A 17,538-nucleotide genomic window follows, 5' to 3' on the forward strand; every position below is an offset into this window, starting at 1 on the left:
TGAGTTATACGTTAGTACTTAAGTGGTTTAATGCGTTTATTTTCAGGTTCATGGGTGCTGGGAGGAGACCGACAACATCCACTGGAACGAACAACGGATGAAGGCACTTGTGCATTTCCTGAAGAAATTTTTGTAAATACTAGCGGACCCTACAGACGTTGTCCTGTACACACTTCTTGCAAATGAAAATTTTAACCTTTTTTGAAGATGTGGCATTTTTAAGTGAAAAAAATTACACGACTAATATGAGTAACTTATTTAAGATTAAATTTAAATTCAGTAATAGGGAAAGGATTTATTGTACCTAATTTTTGATAAATAATGTTTAATTTTTTTTATTATTTGCAAGAGGTAAATATTTAAAATGAAAACAATTGAGAAAAAAATGTCTTATGAATGCTATGAACTAAATAAATAAATTTGTAGGTTAGAATGTTCGTTAATGAATGTGCGAGTAAATTTGATAGGAAATCATGTAAAATACTCACTTCAATACCATACTGTATTTGCAAAATGTGTGGTTCATTAAGTACACTTCAAAACATTTAACACACTATTTGCAGTGTTCGGCTGTAAACAATGGTAAGGGACATTCAGTGAGAAACTGAGTTATAAGGTGTAAAACATGGTATTATGTATTAGTAAAGTGTTCCACTCTCAGACAAGAGATGGCAGCTCTGCCTTGTCTTTCAAAGTTTTGCTCTTTGTATGTTTTTCGGGGTCTGTGCAAGTGAATAATGGTGTGTGCCAATAACATGGCGGCCAGTGGAAGAAAGATTTGCGACGCTCCGATGAAAAACGTGAATATTATTGAGTATTTAAACAAATCTGGAGATGATTTGGACACGTACGATTCCGATAAGGATCCAGAATATGTTCCTGAAAGTAAAAGCACCTTAGGATTGGCTGATAATCAGGTAAATGTGATTTATTCTTAAGCAAGTAAACAATGTTATGTTCTGACCCTTACCATCGTTTACACGCTGTCTCATGAATATGTTAAGGTTACAATGGCAAGGGGCTTCCTTAACATTGTTTACGTGCTGTGATGTTTGCATAGCTTTAATTTAAGTTTTCGTCTGTTGCTGTGGCCGTACCACAATTAGACAAACTATTTTGACAATTGTCGAATTATGCTGAACAGTATACGAAATTTGTATAGACGAGTGTTTCAGGAGGGGGGGGGGGGGGGGGGGGAGCTCGCTACCTAAATTGAAATAACCAGTAACCCCTAATTTGCCTTACCAGGGTGCATAGTTACATCAGTCTCATCACTACTAACGTTTCAAAGGTTATGCAAGCCTACTCTGCTATAAGGTGACGAAGATAGAACAACCGGAGCGCGAAAAATGGCATAAACATACTTCTATATTATTCAGTTTACTAGAATTTTCAATGGTGACCATGGGGTTTAATGTTAAAATGTTGCTATTTGTGAGACGGGTGAATGTTTTTCAAAACTTAAAATAGGCTTAAGATGACAAAGAATGAATTTTAATTTTTTTTTTTTTTTTGCTGAAAAATAATTACACAGAAATGTTTTATAAATTTTGAGACAATAATATAACAGAGGTGAGTGTTTGAAACGTTACTTAATTTCCTGCAGTAGGGATGCCACTTAGATTCTGAACTTTTTCTTTAGATGGGTTTTCTGTCTGTGTACTATTGTTATAATTGGGCAAATGATTACACTAATATCTAATATTGGATTTATAGGTTCAGAGGGATGTTGCTGATACTATTGAAGATCTACCTGATAGTGAAAATGGAGAAGATGATGATATAGATGGAAATGATGGACGGAGCTGACCATAGCCTTTACTGTCACGAATACGTTTTAGGTTCTCTCCTCGAAAAGCACATCATGGACGCTTGTTCTCAGCGTCATTGCACTTTTGTTCAAACCCTCCTCCTCTCTCGGTTCTAAGAATTCGTCTAAGGCCAATGACCGGTCAGAAACCCCAGCAGACAGCGACCGTCTCCAAGGACGTCTTTATTAAAAAATGTGTGTGCCAAGATGGACCGCACACGATACCTAGCGGCAAACTCGCTAACCGCCCAGCCAACTTACCCTGTAGGCCGCCAGAGTGTAGCACCTAGACTGCGCCCTTTATTCCCTTAGTAAAGCAGACGCCTTGAGCGAGTAGATTCTTTTTATTTCAGACACCTCTAAACAGGTAGCGCTAAAGTCGGCCAGTGCTACCAACTTCGAGACATCAGTCAGTTTTTTTATGACGCCCACTCGGGGAACTTCGGGACCTTTCGGTCCGGACTCCCAGCCCCCTCCCCACCACTTTTGATTCAAGATTTAATTTTAATTACGAGACGCAATTCTCCGCGCTACACTTCGTGTCGCGACTGCAGACGGACCATTTTGCAATTATCGGCGAGTCGACGAGACACTGCAAGACTTCCATCCAGTCGCAACCGACTATGTAGTCGCCTAAATAAGGGATGCTATTCCTATAATCTTTTTCAAGTAGTTTAGTCCGTCTGCGTAGTACAAAATGTAATAGCTATTTTTCTTTTAATTTTTTTTGAAATGATGAAAACGACCGCGCCCAGCCGCGTATTAGCGGGATCCAGTTCCTGGCTGGCGACGCATCGGTAAACAGAAGCCAACTCCCCTTTCTTGTGAGTGACGATCCGCGACTTTCCCCAACCTCCCCCTTTACTTTTCTGGGCATTTTCTGCCCCGTATACTGTCTGTGTTCAAGTTCTGATCAGTTTTGATTCGGACTGTTCCAGACAGGGTCCGAGAGCCGGACGCCGAATTGGCATTTTCATCTCCCTTCCACAACAGGACACAAGCGCCCTGGCATCATGTACCCGCGTGATCTCCGGGAAACAAAGCCCCGAGCTCCGGTGCTTCTGTATATTTTGACCCTGTTCTGAACTTTTTTTAAATTACGTCGTCAGATGCCGTTAATTAGATAAACATAATTTCTGGACTTTAAGTATATATACTGGGATCGTTTAAACATATTTGTATTTTTTTTATATTGGTTTATGTATTTTTAGTAAATGAAACTTTTGATAATTCCATGTACGGCCGGCCAATAATTTTTTTTGAATATACCTGAGAGCTGCTTAAGAATGTAATTAATATTTAATATTGTACGTTAGTATTTTCTTGTATCTGTTATAAGTTTCTTCAGTATGGAGTAATTAAATTTCAGACGGAATCACACCTTGTTTTTGTTCATTTCTAATAAACTGGTGAAACCTAAAGATTCACCCAGCAAAACAAAAATGGTAATCAGACCGTGGTTTGCTGCTACAAAAATAATAGCAGTGAGCATGGTTTGAACCTTGCTACAATATATAAGTATGGAATATACAATACAGCTTTGTTATGATACGTATGTACAAGAACGCATGCAAGTTAACAAAAAGGTTGTCTCTGCAGACAAGTTTAGGTTTACTATTTACAGAGGATTTCAACATAAGCTTCAAGAGTCCTAAAATGGACACATGTCAACTTTGCGATTCACTTGATGTAGCAATTAGACATGCTGAAAATTGCAAGAACGAAACAGAAGTGCATTCATTGCATGTCAAGCAGAAGCTGGGCAGTCTGCAATACGTGAAGCAATAAAGGTAGGAAAGCAAGATAAAAATGTTTATGTAATCACATTCGAATTGCAACAGACATCGCCCACACCTAAATTGACTACAGGACCAATGTTTTACAAGCGTAAATTGTGGTGTTATAATTTTAGCATCCATTCATGCGGAGAGTCAAGGACACTTTTTTCTGTGGGATGAAGCAACAGCCAAAAGGGGGTCGGACGAGGTAGCAAGTTGTTTGAATATGTATTTTGAAAAGAATGATATAAAAGGTGACAAATTGATAGCATTTTCAGACAATTGTGCCGGACATAATAAAAATTGGACTTTAGTTTCATTTTGGTGATACCTGTTGAAATCCGGTCGTTTCACACACATTGAACATACTTTCCCACACGTTGGACACAGCATGCTACCCAGCGACAGAGACTTTGCTAAAGTTGAGAAGAATGTCACTTCACATTATCAGATGGTGTATGGACCTGATCATTGGGAAGAAGTTCTGAAAACGTCCCAAAAAAAAGAAGCCATTCAAGGCAACTAGAATGACTCAAGATTTTTTCTACAACTTTTCTGCACTAAAACAGACACAGTTATAATGAACCATGCCTTATTTAATAAAAAAAAAAAACTTGCAAAAACATCAAAACATATCAATCACATATCAGGGGCTTAATTTACATACATATTGCTGCTTCCAGATGACGATTCAGCGGAAGACTTACCTCATCCTAATGAAATATGAATGAGAGAGACTGCCAAAGTGTACACTACCCATCACAGTCCGGTAATTTTTTTAAGTGTATATTACTATGCCATTAAATAGGTATAGTGTTTTAAATTTAAGTCAACATTATTTATACTGTGCATAGTTAACTATATGTTTTATATAAACACCCAGATACTATATTTATGTGTGGCATTGTTATTTAATTTAAACATTATATTCTTAATTTTATATATTTTATATAGCCACCCAGATATTTTTTATATGTGGCATTGTTTCTTTCATTTAGACTGTAAATAATTCTATACTTTAATGTACAAACCTTTTTCAAAGGTTAATTACATAACTTAGGGTCATTGTAAACAGAGCTACACAATATTTATTTTCGTTGTGGTCTGCATTCCTTATTCCACTGTCTATACTTTATTTACATAACTGAATGCCATTGTAAATAGTGCCACCAGAATATTTATTTACACTATGGTGTCCTTTGTCTATTTATATTGTACATACTTAGTTGCCTATTGAGTTTATTCAATTATTTATATTTTAGAGTAATGTTAACACGTAGCCACACATATTGTTTACTTATATTGTGGTACATAATTTTTTTTTTTAAATTAGGAAGTAAATCTGATTAATTTGTTATTACATATATAGCTTACAATACTATTTTAGAGTAACTATGATAGTTTTTTAGTTATTTCCTGTTGCAAAACTAACACAAACAGGGGAAGGTACCCATTGTGAGCCCCCATCCTTTCCAACCATTACAATTATCTTATTTCCTTGTAATTGTATTAGGTTTTCCCCCCCATAGTTCCATGTTTAATGAGGTGCTACTGGCACAAATTTTAAGTAGATAAAAATAAAAATCATTAAGTTAAAAAGGGAATAGCAATTTTTATTCCTATTCTTTACACAAAATGAGGATGTTTTATCTTTTTCTCAATTTACTAATGTGTTTACCGTTACTGCATCAACTTCCCTGTTGTCTTTAGGAGCAAGGCATTGATTGAGGAAATTTTACGTATATCAGCAAATGGATATGTATACTAACCATATTTTCTGTTTCAGGTGTAAGTTTACAAATGTTGAGTGGTTAATGTAAAACTAATGGCTGAACTGTTTAAAAAGGCACCAGTTTATAGTCCTTTGGGCAGCCACCTTTGTATTGATAGTACTATGTGAATTATTTTGTTTCATGAACATGCTACAGAGTTAAACAAGCATCACATATATTTCTCTAGTATTATACACACATGGTCCAATAAGGCATGCATGTGAAAACTTAGTTTTTGTTGTATCAGCTTGCACTGCTGTACACAACAAAATACATTTATTTATCACCAAATTGCAAAAAAAAAAATATATATATATATATATTATTTTTATACACATACAACATACTACAGCATACCCAGTTCTCATATTACCTCCTATCTTATAAGACCCGCAACTCATACACTAGTACATGTTGAAATATTGTGTCATTATTTCATTATTGATAATCATAGTTGTTCATGTTCAGTGTAGTCTTGTGGCTTGTTCCCACTATATTTATTGGAAGCACACTTGTATATTTTTGGCATGCAGTGCGAACAATGGATTCACGCTGGCTGTCAGTCCCACGATTGATTTCAATTTATTTGTTCACACAGTGGCCAAGGCAGGCCCAGAAGATAATACAAAATGCTTTTAACTTAAGTAATGGAAGTAATCACTTTCTGGATCAACACGACGTCTTCACACCAAAGTGGATATAAGTTATGCTTATTGTAATTCGTGCCAACGATTATTAATGGAGAACACACAAAAGACACTCTTACAATATTCGTGTTCTCTCGTGCCCTTCGTACTTATGTAAAAGTAATTTAAACAATTAATATTTAAATTCATGCTCACTTAGTTACATGTTAGGGTTCGGTTAGGACTGCACAACACCATCTCTGCTCCAGAACTACATGTCCACCAACCTACCAACATAAAACACACAATATTATGTCAGAACACATTTAGGCACATGTACCTAAATGATAGTACCTAATATGTTATTTTTAATTTTTAATTTAGATCCATTTTTTCTACTGAAAAACTTGGATGGGGGTGATTTTCAAAGTATTGTTTGGACACAATGAAATATATATTACTTTTTAGAAAGATGTTGACTAAAAGTTTTACTCCGGATGTCAGGTGTACAAAATTTTATTATAAAAAACAAAATAACGAATTAAAGGAATAAGTAAGATTGTTCAGTTATCCTATTAATTTTTCTACCTGAATGAATGCTGTTTTCAGCATGATACATAACTCTTGATTGGTGTGGTTTGTTTACAATATAAAAATGTGTATTTTACAGGTTTTCCATGTGTTGGTGAGCAGCAGTGAATAAGAGACTGCACATTAGATGTTCTCTATGTAACTGCTGCATAACTACAGAACCCAAGAAACCATTCTCAGTACTCTCCAGACATTGTTCTTAATTGGATGTAATCTGTGAAATATGTGTTCGTATACATATGTACAATTATTACAAACTGTGTGCTACATGTTATAGTGCTTATCTACTATTGATCTTCAACATGTGAAGTAAATATGCTAATGTTGTCTGAAAAATATTTTCAAAATAAGCTATTTTAAAGGGAAAAATTTATGTACTGATTAACTAGATGTCATATGATTCAATATCTGGCTAATGGCTCATAACTTTGAAATTGCTATTGTATTCTACAATATTATTAAATAAACTTTTGTAAGAAACTGATTTAGTAATCTTTAAAATGAAAATGTAAGGGGAAAGTTGGTTCTTAAATTATTAATAGCCAGAGGTGTTCAATATACCTGAGTTCTATAAGTGTGTACAATATTTATTGCCTTTGAAATATATAAACTGCAGTTAGGTGTGGGCATTATTTATACGTAGGTACATAAATCAGTCTTGTGTGAATTTAATATATTGTACCATTTATGTTCTGCATGTTCTGAGTGCTAGTGTGAAATTTATTAGAATTGCATTGAATGTGTTTGCTTAAATTAAATACCTTGTATTTGATCACCCTAGTGTTGATGTTTTTGTAGCATATTTTTGTTAAGTCATTTTACAATTTAATATTTATTTTACAATTAAAAATTAAATATTATATTTGTAGCTTTAGGTTATTCGGTTTAAATTTCTACACTTATGTTAAAATATGATGTATTTGTTAAGAAAATGGTGAATAAAAAAGATGATAAATACCTTATTGTTTTAATATTTACTTAATCTACATAATTAAAAATACAACAAAAATATGTCTTACAACATGATAGAGCTAAGATATGATGCAGATTTTTGGACAAAATCCATTGCTTTTTTTGCACTGTTTATCATGGAAAACTTATTAATAAATATTTATTTTATTTATTTATTTATAAGTTTTCCATGATAAACAGTACAAAAAAAAGCAATGGAGTTTGGCCCAAAATCAGAATCAACTCATAATTCCCCATTGCATGAAACATTCAAAGAACATATGATAGAGCTAATTTCGCTATCACCGAGGAACATAATTCAATACACAAAAATTTAGTCCCTGGCACATAAAGTATTCAACAGAAAAAATCAGAATCAACTCATAATTCCCCATTGCATGAAACATTCAAAGAAGGTATGATAGAGCTAATTTCGCTATCACCGAGGAATATAATTCAATACACAAAAATTTAGTCCCTGGCACATAGAGTATTCAACAGAAAAAAACTTTATTCGATAGTATTCAACTTTAAGTTGAACCAATATATTTTTAAGTATTATTAGTAGTATACGAATGGCGGAACTGAAACAGGCGTCAGGCTGTGGTGTGTGGTGTCGGTGTCCGCCATCTTGGATTGTGACGTCACAGCGGCCAACTTTGGATGACCTTGACCCCAGCGGCCATTTTGGATGACGTCATTTTGTTTTCTCGAACATTCCAGCATTTTGTTTTCCGCCATTTTGAATTATGACGTCACCGTTGCAATTTCCGTTACGTCCGCCATCTTTAACTTTTTTATTTATTATCCGATTTTAATGAATTTTTTTTTTTAAATTATAAAAAAATTCAATTAATAAAATTTTAATATATTTTTTTAAAAAACGTACTTTTTAGATACGGAGTTCGGAGTCCTCGGTTCGAACCCGATGAGGTCAAAAAAAATTAAAAATGGCGACAGGCTCCTTCCCCCGCGGTGGCTGCAGGCAGACTGACTTACCCCCACCACATATATCTTCTCCTCCCCCCCCCCCCAATCCAACCCATTTTTTTTTTTTCATTATTTATTTTATCGTAAAAAAACTACTGTTGCTGTTCTCCCACCCCTCCCTCCATCTCTCTCTCCCACCCCTACCCTCCTCAACCCCTATTTTTTTTTATTTATAGTATAAATACAGCCATTGTCGGACCCAGGAAGACTTCAGTTACCTACAGTTCGTCTCCTCATTGCCAGCATCGTGGTCCTTGTAACAGCTAACATGTCATCGAAAAAATTAATCGATGACCCATGGATGCTGGAGTCCTCTACGTGCATACGCATGGACGATATGAGCGACGAAGAAGACGAGGAAACATACCTTCACAACTGGTATGCCATCGAGTGCTGCAGACGACAGGGACGTCGCTGGTCGCGAGACGAGCCATGGGGTCGATCCCCCGAACGTGACCTCTCACCAGTAGAGTCTGCCCGTCAAGTGTTTGGAGAGGCGGCCGCTCACCAGTTCGTGAACCATGGACCATCACGTGAGGCGTCATTGTCCCACACAACCATTGCTGGTGCTGCCCGAGAGCCTGATACATCTCGTGACGAATCTCAATCTTTGTCATCTCCCACACCGTCGAGACCATTAACGCCACTAACGTCAATTGCATCACGCCGAATGTCAAGTTCTGCAATGTCTATACCGTCGTCATCGCTACCTCATCATCATCCCGTGTCGAAGTGTACGGATAGCCATCGCTCCATACCAGAGTCCACAGAAGAACAGTGATCTGCGTGACGACAAGTATAGCGTGAAATATTTACAGTGTTCAAGTTTTGTCACTCCTGTTGCGTCAGTTATTGTTCCGTAGCTATATCAAAACTATTATTTGAATCAAGTGTGAACTAACTAACCATAATCATCAGTGACTCAAAATTACGTGTAATATTTTTTATCGCCGATAAAAATTTATATGTGGTGTGTAAGACTATAAAGAAAATATACAATCAGAACTATATGTAATGAACTACACTTCAACATTGTAATGCGTCCTCTGTAATCGTCTGGTACCCGACTGGGAATGTTGGAAATAAAATAAATCCAATTTATGTGTGTATGTTATATTATTCCGCCATCACTAAACTAAATTATAGTTTAAAAAAATATTAAATATCCTTAATTTCACGTTAAATACTATTAGTTATAAAAAAAGTAGCAGGGAAAAATTTACAATTTAAAAGTTATTTACATTTATAAAAAAGCCGATACTTGAAATAACATTAATGTGTTGTATTTATAAAAAAGTTGATATTTAAAATAATAATGAGTTACATGTATAAAAAAGTGATATTTAAAATAAAAATTGTCTACATTTATAAAAAAAAATTTCAATATTAAAAAACATATATTTCAAGTTTAATGAAAAATCTTTCAGATTAGATACTGAATAATTTTTCAAAAAGTCAACACAGAGGCGACGAGAGATCGCTCGTCCGTGACGAGGTACCAGCACGAGGTGGGAGTGGTGGCAGGGGAGGTGGGAAAAAAAAAAAAAAATTTGCAAGCGCTCACATCCGCCACCAGCAATATGCAACATCAGGACGCCAAGCCCCGCCTCCGCCAGGGCCGCATGGAGGGGGAAATCTACCTTCATTCCTCCGTTGGACGCGGCAGAGAGCGCCGCGCAGAGGACACCGCTCCGAGCATGCACGCAATTTACATTTAAAAAAAAACTCAAATTACATTTTCACGTAAATTTAATTTACACACAAATTGTAGTTACAAAAAATTATTATCAAACTATTACACATAAATTTTATTTACACAAAACAAATTTTTTTAATGTTTCAATATATCTTTTACATCAATCCACAAGTCAAACTCTGGTCCATGATGCAACCAGCGTATCAAGGCCCTACCTCTTTTGCGTTTTAACACTTTCTCAACGAGAAAAGTATCTGGAAATTTAGTTTTCATAATCTCTTCTCAATAAAACGCCTCTGTTATACGATTACCCTTCAGATCCTCGAGAAAATAAGTACGTGGATACGTATTTTTTATTCTACATACACGAAAAAGTTCACCAGTCCAATTACCTTTGTAAGGTCTGTGAAAAATTCCGCGATTCTTCGAAATTCGCACAATGTCGCCGATATTCGCTTTTTTCTTTCGAGAATCTAGTATATTAGTCTTGGAGTACACAGTTCAAAGCAGTCGATTGTCCTTTACGTCCTTCGGCTTTAATTTCGTTGTGGAATGCACTGTAGAATTGTATTCCCGCACAAGTTTAGGAAGTAAATTCAGCCACTTGTAATTCCCGTTCGCTGTAAAATTCCTATACAGTTTATTCTTCATCGTACGAATCACTCGTTCTGCCATTGAAGCTTTGACACCGCTAAACGTAGAGTAGTGATTGATGTCAAACTTTTTCATCAATGCCTTGAATGATGCATTGAAGAATTCTTTCCCGTCGTCCGTCTGAAGTAACGAAGGTCTTCGTTTCTGTTTCAAAATATCCGCCATAGCACTCGTAACTTCCACAGCAGTTTTCCGTTTTAAGGGTCTAGCCCACAGGTACTTTGAATAAGTGTCTATAACTATGAGAACGTACCTGTAGCCCTTGTTCACACGTGAATATTCGCACATTTCGAGCAGATCAGACTCCCAATTATTGTCCAATCCTTTAATCTTGATTTTTCGTCGCGGATAATTACGTCTCGCCGGCGCGTGTAGTTCGCGCGCAATACCAGATCGACTCATCATATGTATCCACCTTCCCGCAATTCTTCTATAATGGAAACAATTTCGTTGGTGTGTGCGTTATTTCCCACACTCTTGAGATGCCTGGAGCAGTCTAAGGCGAGCAACTAATTCATTAGGGTCGTCCCAAAACTGGAAATCAAATTTGCGATTCGTGTCGAGTTTATAAAGTCCGGACCCTTCCACATCTAAAAAAAGGCTAGCTATCAAAGGATATTTCACATGTTCATAATCTTTGAATCGACCCGTTTTCAGGTCATTTTTTGCATAAACAGCGTTGGAAGCTTCTAGCAATCTTCTATATTTTCGCAAATCCATCTCAGAATACCGTCGCGGTTTTTTACGAAACAAAAGTTCACATAATCCGCGAGTAAGTTTTATGACCTCTTTTACACATTCAATATTATCGTCGGACACGAAATGAACTTCCTTCGAACCAAGGACCCATTTACTACCTCGTTTATGCACTCCATACGTCGCGTCGTTGTTTTGTGGCACAGAGGAGGCTAGGTATTCGCTGGCGAGAGGACCGACTTCGAAACCTTTTTTTGTTTCGAGGTTTCTTCCTAAGAATTCGACCGGAACGAACGTCGTCTTCGCTAGTAGAAACGATGGAAGTATCTGTTAATTGTGGACTCCGCTTTCGTTTGCCCGTGGACGTAGTTTGCGGCTCTTCTTTTATTTCAATTTTAGTTGGTTTCTCGTTTTCGACAACCCCTCGCCTGGATATGAAACTATCCAGACGGGCACTCAAGGGTTTCAATTTTTCCTCTTTTCGAACCTCGTCGCTTAATCTGTGCTGCTTGGCAAGCAGGTATTTCGTGCGAATGGCTTCGATGACATCATGCAGTTGCTTAACCAAATCGGTTTTAACATCCATAATTTTGTTTTTATTTCGAAACACCTTTAGACACCAGGCGCGAATTAAGTTTGGACAGAAGCGACTTTAGCTCATCACGCCTTTGTGCATTTGAAACTTCGATCATGTCTCGAATTCGTGAATCAGAGGCTTCTACGTGCTGGTCTATGGCTACAAGGTATACTATTATTTCGTCTTTTGCACGTTTTATTTCTTGACCAAGTAGCGAAATGTATTTACGTATTTCAGCATCATGGTTCACGGCGCATATCTGTGTACTTGGAGCTCGACTGGTACGACCAAACTTAGAAATGCTATGATTCATGTTTGACGATAAACTGGTCGAAACCTTGTCTGTACCTGCCCTTATATAGAGGCCAGTCTTTGACTATAACTAGGAATCCGTGCTCGTCTTTCCAACACAAGGAACACATGTCTTTGAATTCCTGAAACGTCATGTCGGTGTTTACGTGGTCATCGTAGGCGTGACGCAAATTAAGTTCGTCCATGCGAAACAAAACTAGAACGTTCGCATTATCACGCAGCAAATGTTTGGGTATTCTACTGTACGTCTGACACAGGTATATGCAGTCTACCTTGGCGTGTCTGCCCATGGAAAAGTACTCTTGTATAATGCCCTGCTTCTCACAAGCAACATGGTCGAAAACAAACACGGAATTAGGCTTTGCTTCGCTTGGAGGTACAACATTGGTATTATCGCTAAACGGAAAATACTCCAGACCATCCACCGAGCGTAGAACAGTGGCCAAGCGCTGGTACTTGGGCTGTTGCAACGACTTGGAATACAAGTAAACGTTCTCGAAACGAAGACCGTTTGGTTCCTCCAGTAACTCAGTAGAACACACGTCTTGCCACAGTTTGACGGTCCTGCTATGATGCAACGTACGGTGGACGGTAATAATACATCATGTCGCGATTCGCGACCGCTAGTTTCATCGTCTTGCGTAATGCGCACGGGCAAACACACTTCGTGCTTGACTACCTCCATTGCTACTGACGAACATCCTATAAGAACAATCGTATTTATTTTTGTAGGTCAGTTGTATGTAATGCCTCGAAGAGGTAAGAACAATAAACACATCGGTGCAGGACTCGTAAACTCGCTGATAAACAATCTACCATTCGAGCTACACATTCCCGGCTACAGATTTTGCGGCCCCGGCACTAAACTAGCGAAAAGGTTAGCTCGCGGTGACGTGGGCATTAATTCTCTCGACGAAAAGTGCAAGCAGCACGATATTGCGTATTCCCTCAGCAAGGATCTGGAATCCAGGCACCGGGCCAACGAGACATTGGCACAGGAAGCTGAAGATATTAGTAAAACATCACACGCGGGTCTAGGAGAAAAAATCGCGGCCTGGGGCGTATCTAAAATCATGAAGGCAAAGACCAAATTAGGAATGGGTGCCCGTAAACCCAGAACTCGCAAGACCAAGAAAGGCAAGATACGAAGATACAATAAGAAAAAAAGGGGATTTTTACCGTTGCTGGTGCCCGCTATAGGCGCATTAGGCGGGATCGCAGCAGCCGCTTGCAACATTGCTAGAGTCGTGAATACGTCCAAGAACCAGCGAAAGCAGTTGGAGGAAGCACGTAGACATAATGCAAGCATGGAAGCCATTGCCATTGGTAAAAAAAACGGTGCAGGACTGTACCTACGTCCTCACAAATCAGGCCGAGGCATGAAAAAGAAACGAAAATCCTAAGTTCTTTGCCGAAACGTCCGCTCACCAACGTAGATTTAATAAAGTACGCACGCAAATTGAAAATACCAAATTTCCGCGGCGTGTTTATGCGAGACACATTACCCAGCAAACCAAAAACCATTGAACGCGCCAGCATTAATTTAGACACGTCGGCAGGTCGCGGCACGCACTGGGTGGCATACATAAAGTCTGGAAAAAAAGCTACTTACTACGACAGTTTCGGTAATTTGAGACCTCCGCCTGAACTTAAGCGGTACCTGGGTCGGTCCACTACATTGTTCTACAATTATGAAACGGAACAGAAGCCTAATCAAACAAACTGCGGTCACTTGTGCTTGAGATTCCTAAGTATAAAATAAATGAACAGTAGCGAAAATAAATCAGTCATGTCCGTAACACTAATATTGTCAGGTCGTAGCTCACAGCTACGAGCCACATTCTACCCGCCACTGGACTTGAACGGAGAATGGAGCATCGGGCTCGCAGATTTTTAAACGTATAATGCGATACCTAATATCGACGAAGAAAACTGCAAAATGTGCTTCTTGAAAAGCGATGGAACATCAACTCGGGAAATTTCCATACCTACCGGCGCATACGAGTTGAGCGATATTACGAATTACATCAAGCAAGCCCTATCTCCAAACACAATTTTCGAATTGCGAGATAATACAAACACGCTACAGTACGAACTTTACTGCAGTGATAATGTCGACTTTACGAAACCCAGGACCATAGGTTCTATGCTGGGATTCGAACCGAAAATATACGCGGCCAATAGCTTGCACGTCTCCACGCGACCTGTAAATATCATGTCGACAAATGTAATACGCATAAACTGTAATTTGGCAAGTGGAACGTACCTCAACGGACGACTAAACAACATGCTCCACGAGTTTTCGCCAACGGTCCCGTCTAGATATAAACTGGTCGAAGTACCGCAAAGTATCATTTACGCCCCTGTGCTCGCCAAAACAGTACACGAAGTGGTAGTCGAAATTGTCGATCAAAACGATAAACTAGTAAATTTTAGAAACGAATAAATCACACTACGTTTACACTTGAAGCAATGGGACTGATTTTCAAGACCTATAAATCAAAAAAACGATACGAACCCAGGACCAGTCTGTTGCGAGGTCGCGGCGCGCTAACACCTCTTAACGTGAAGTATCTCCGCAGTTTAGGCTACAAAGTTCACAAGCATGGAAGATTATTTAAACATGTCAGAAAAAGCTCAGTTTAGCGACGATGTAAATAAATTTGAATACCACTGCTACGCACCCTACCTCCAAGGGCCGTATATGCCCGGTAGGGAAATACGCATCCCGGTACAGAAACAAGACGTTTATACTCTACCCTGCCAATCGTTTATTCGTATAAGAGGCACGCTGACAAAGGCGGACGGAACACATCCCACAACTGCGTATTTCGGACGAAACGGAATATTGCATTTATTGGGACGAGTTATCTTCGAATTGAATAATATTGCGATCGATGAATCGTGGGACTTGGGCATTACTGCCACGATGAAAAATTACCTGTCACTAACACCGAACGATCTGAGCGCGACCAAAATCGCAGGTTTTGGAATGGAACCCGATTTCAAAATTCCCATTAATGAATCTGGTAAATTCGAAGTTAGCATACCGCTTTCGATGCTTCTCGGCTTCACGGAGGATTACAAGAAAATATTGATTCAAGCCCGCCAAGAACTTGTGTTAATTCTAGCGACAACGCACCTGAATGCCGTCGTGGGAGCACCCGGAAACGACCCCCAGCCGGTCGCAGTCACCGTCACGAGCACCGAGTGGTTTGTTCCGCACATAACCGTCAGCATGAAGGAAAGGCTCAAACTATTAAGTTACGCCAAAAAAGACAAGACGGTCGAAATTGCTTTTAGGAGCTGGAATCTCGTAACTTGCCCCTTACTGACCCAGAACAGACGCAATCACTGGGTCGTCAAGACGTCGAGCAGTACAGAAAAACCGAGATATATAATATTAGCTTTGCAGACAGACAGACAAATGAACTTGAAAGCCGACAGGTTGGTATTTGACCATTGTTTTATGGAAAATGTAAAATTATTTTTAAACAGCGAAAGCTACCCGTACGTGGAAATGAACATTGATTTCGAAAATGGCGGTATTTCCTTGCCATATCACATGTACACGCAGTTCCAATTTTCGTACCACGGACGGGAATCGCACCCAATTCTGAGTCCAGACACCTACAAAACATTGGCTCCGCTAATCGTATTTGATGTGAGCAAACAAGACGAATCGATTCGTAGTTCAATGATTGATTGTCGATTAGAAATTTCCACGAAAAATGACGTACCGCCACTCACAACTGCGTTCTGTCTGATCCTACACAACAGAGTAATTAATTACGATGCGTTTTCAGGTCTCGTGAAAATATTGAGATAGATATAAATACGACTGCATGTATCATTACAACATCAGTTGGCGACAAGATGTACTGCAACCTGCAAGGTTTCCAGAGCCAAAATGGCTTTGTTCTCAAAGAAATTGCCGTCACCTCCGGAGACAAGACTCGAACTCGCACCTTCCGACCCCCCTATCCGTGGAAACTACTAGACGAAAAAAGTAAACGCTCGAATGAATGGCTATGTAAATATTATCACGAACTAGAGTGGGATGAAGGAAAAATCCCATACCACCAAGTGAAAAACACACTTCAAGATTTACTAGTCCAAAACGAAATAATATACGTTGCCGGACCTGAACAGAAGAAATGGCTACGAGATCTATGTGACGACGGAACAGTTGAAATTTTAGATTTGCAGGATGAATACGGCTGTCCTTCCCTACGCAAACTCTGTTCAATGTATGAAGCTAAGCATCCAAACGACAAGTTCGAACATGTCTGTGCCTGTTCAAATTCGCAGCTAATGCAGAAATGGCACTCGCAACAGTGCGAATAATTATTTTTTTTATTTTCAATATTGGCAAACCCGATTTTTTTTTTAAATAGTGGCACACTTGATTATTATTTTTTCTATAAATAGCTCGAAAATCGAGCTCTATCAATCAGTTTACGTTTGGATACGATGATGACGCCATTCCAGCCGGAAACCGAGTACCTGAGCGTTAAACCAGACTTCAACTGTGTCGAATATAGTTTCCTGGATGAAGAAGAAAATTTACGTACTTATACGGAAATCTGTTACGGTGGAGTATTGCATTTCCTATTGGCTCATTCGCCACGCAGTTACGAACCATCCCAACAACAAATAAACTGTTGCGGGGCGGAAAAGTGCGTCGTGTTTAACCTCAGACCGACAACCGTACTTCCATGCAGCACAGAAGAAATTCTCCACAAGACTCTACACGCATCCGACTGCACGGCAGAAGACTGTAGCGGTATCGACCCCGGCACCATGGACTGCAGTGAACAGTCCAAACCCATGTCTACGAGACGCAGCGACCCGTCCAAATTCACGGCTTCGAAGCACAGCGACCTGTCCAGACCCGAACTCAAGGCTTCCAAACCCAAAACTAGGACACGCCGCCGCAGCATCAAGAAACGAGGATTGAGCTTCGTTACGCCGCAGATCTACAGTGATAATGCTACAGACTTTTACGAATTTGATTCTGTAAAAACCATTCGTAGCGCCCTGTGTTCTGTACTCTCCGCCTTTTTTAGATGTTTTGAAATAAAT

The sequence above is a fragment of the Bacillus rossius genome, chromosome 11, assembly GCF_032445375.1.
Source record: "Bacillus rossius redtenbacheri isolate Brsri chromosome 11, Brsri_v3, whole genome shotgun sequence".
NCBI classification, from domain to species: domain Eukaryota; kingdom Metazoa; phylum Arthropoda; class Insecta; order Phasmatodea; family Bacillidae; genus Bacillus; species Bacillus rossius.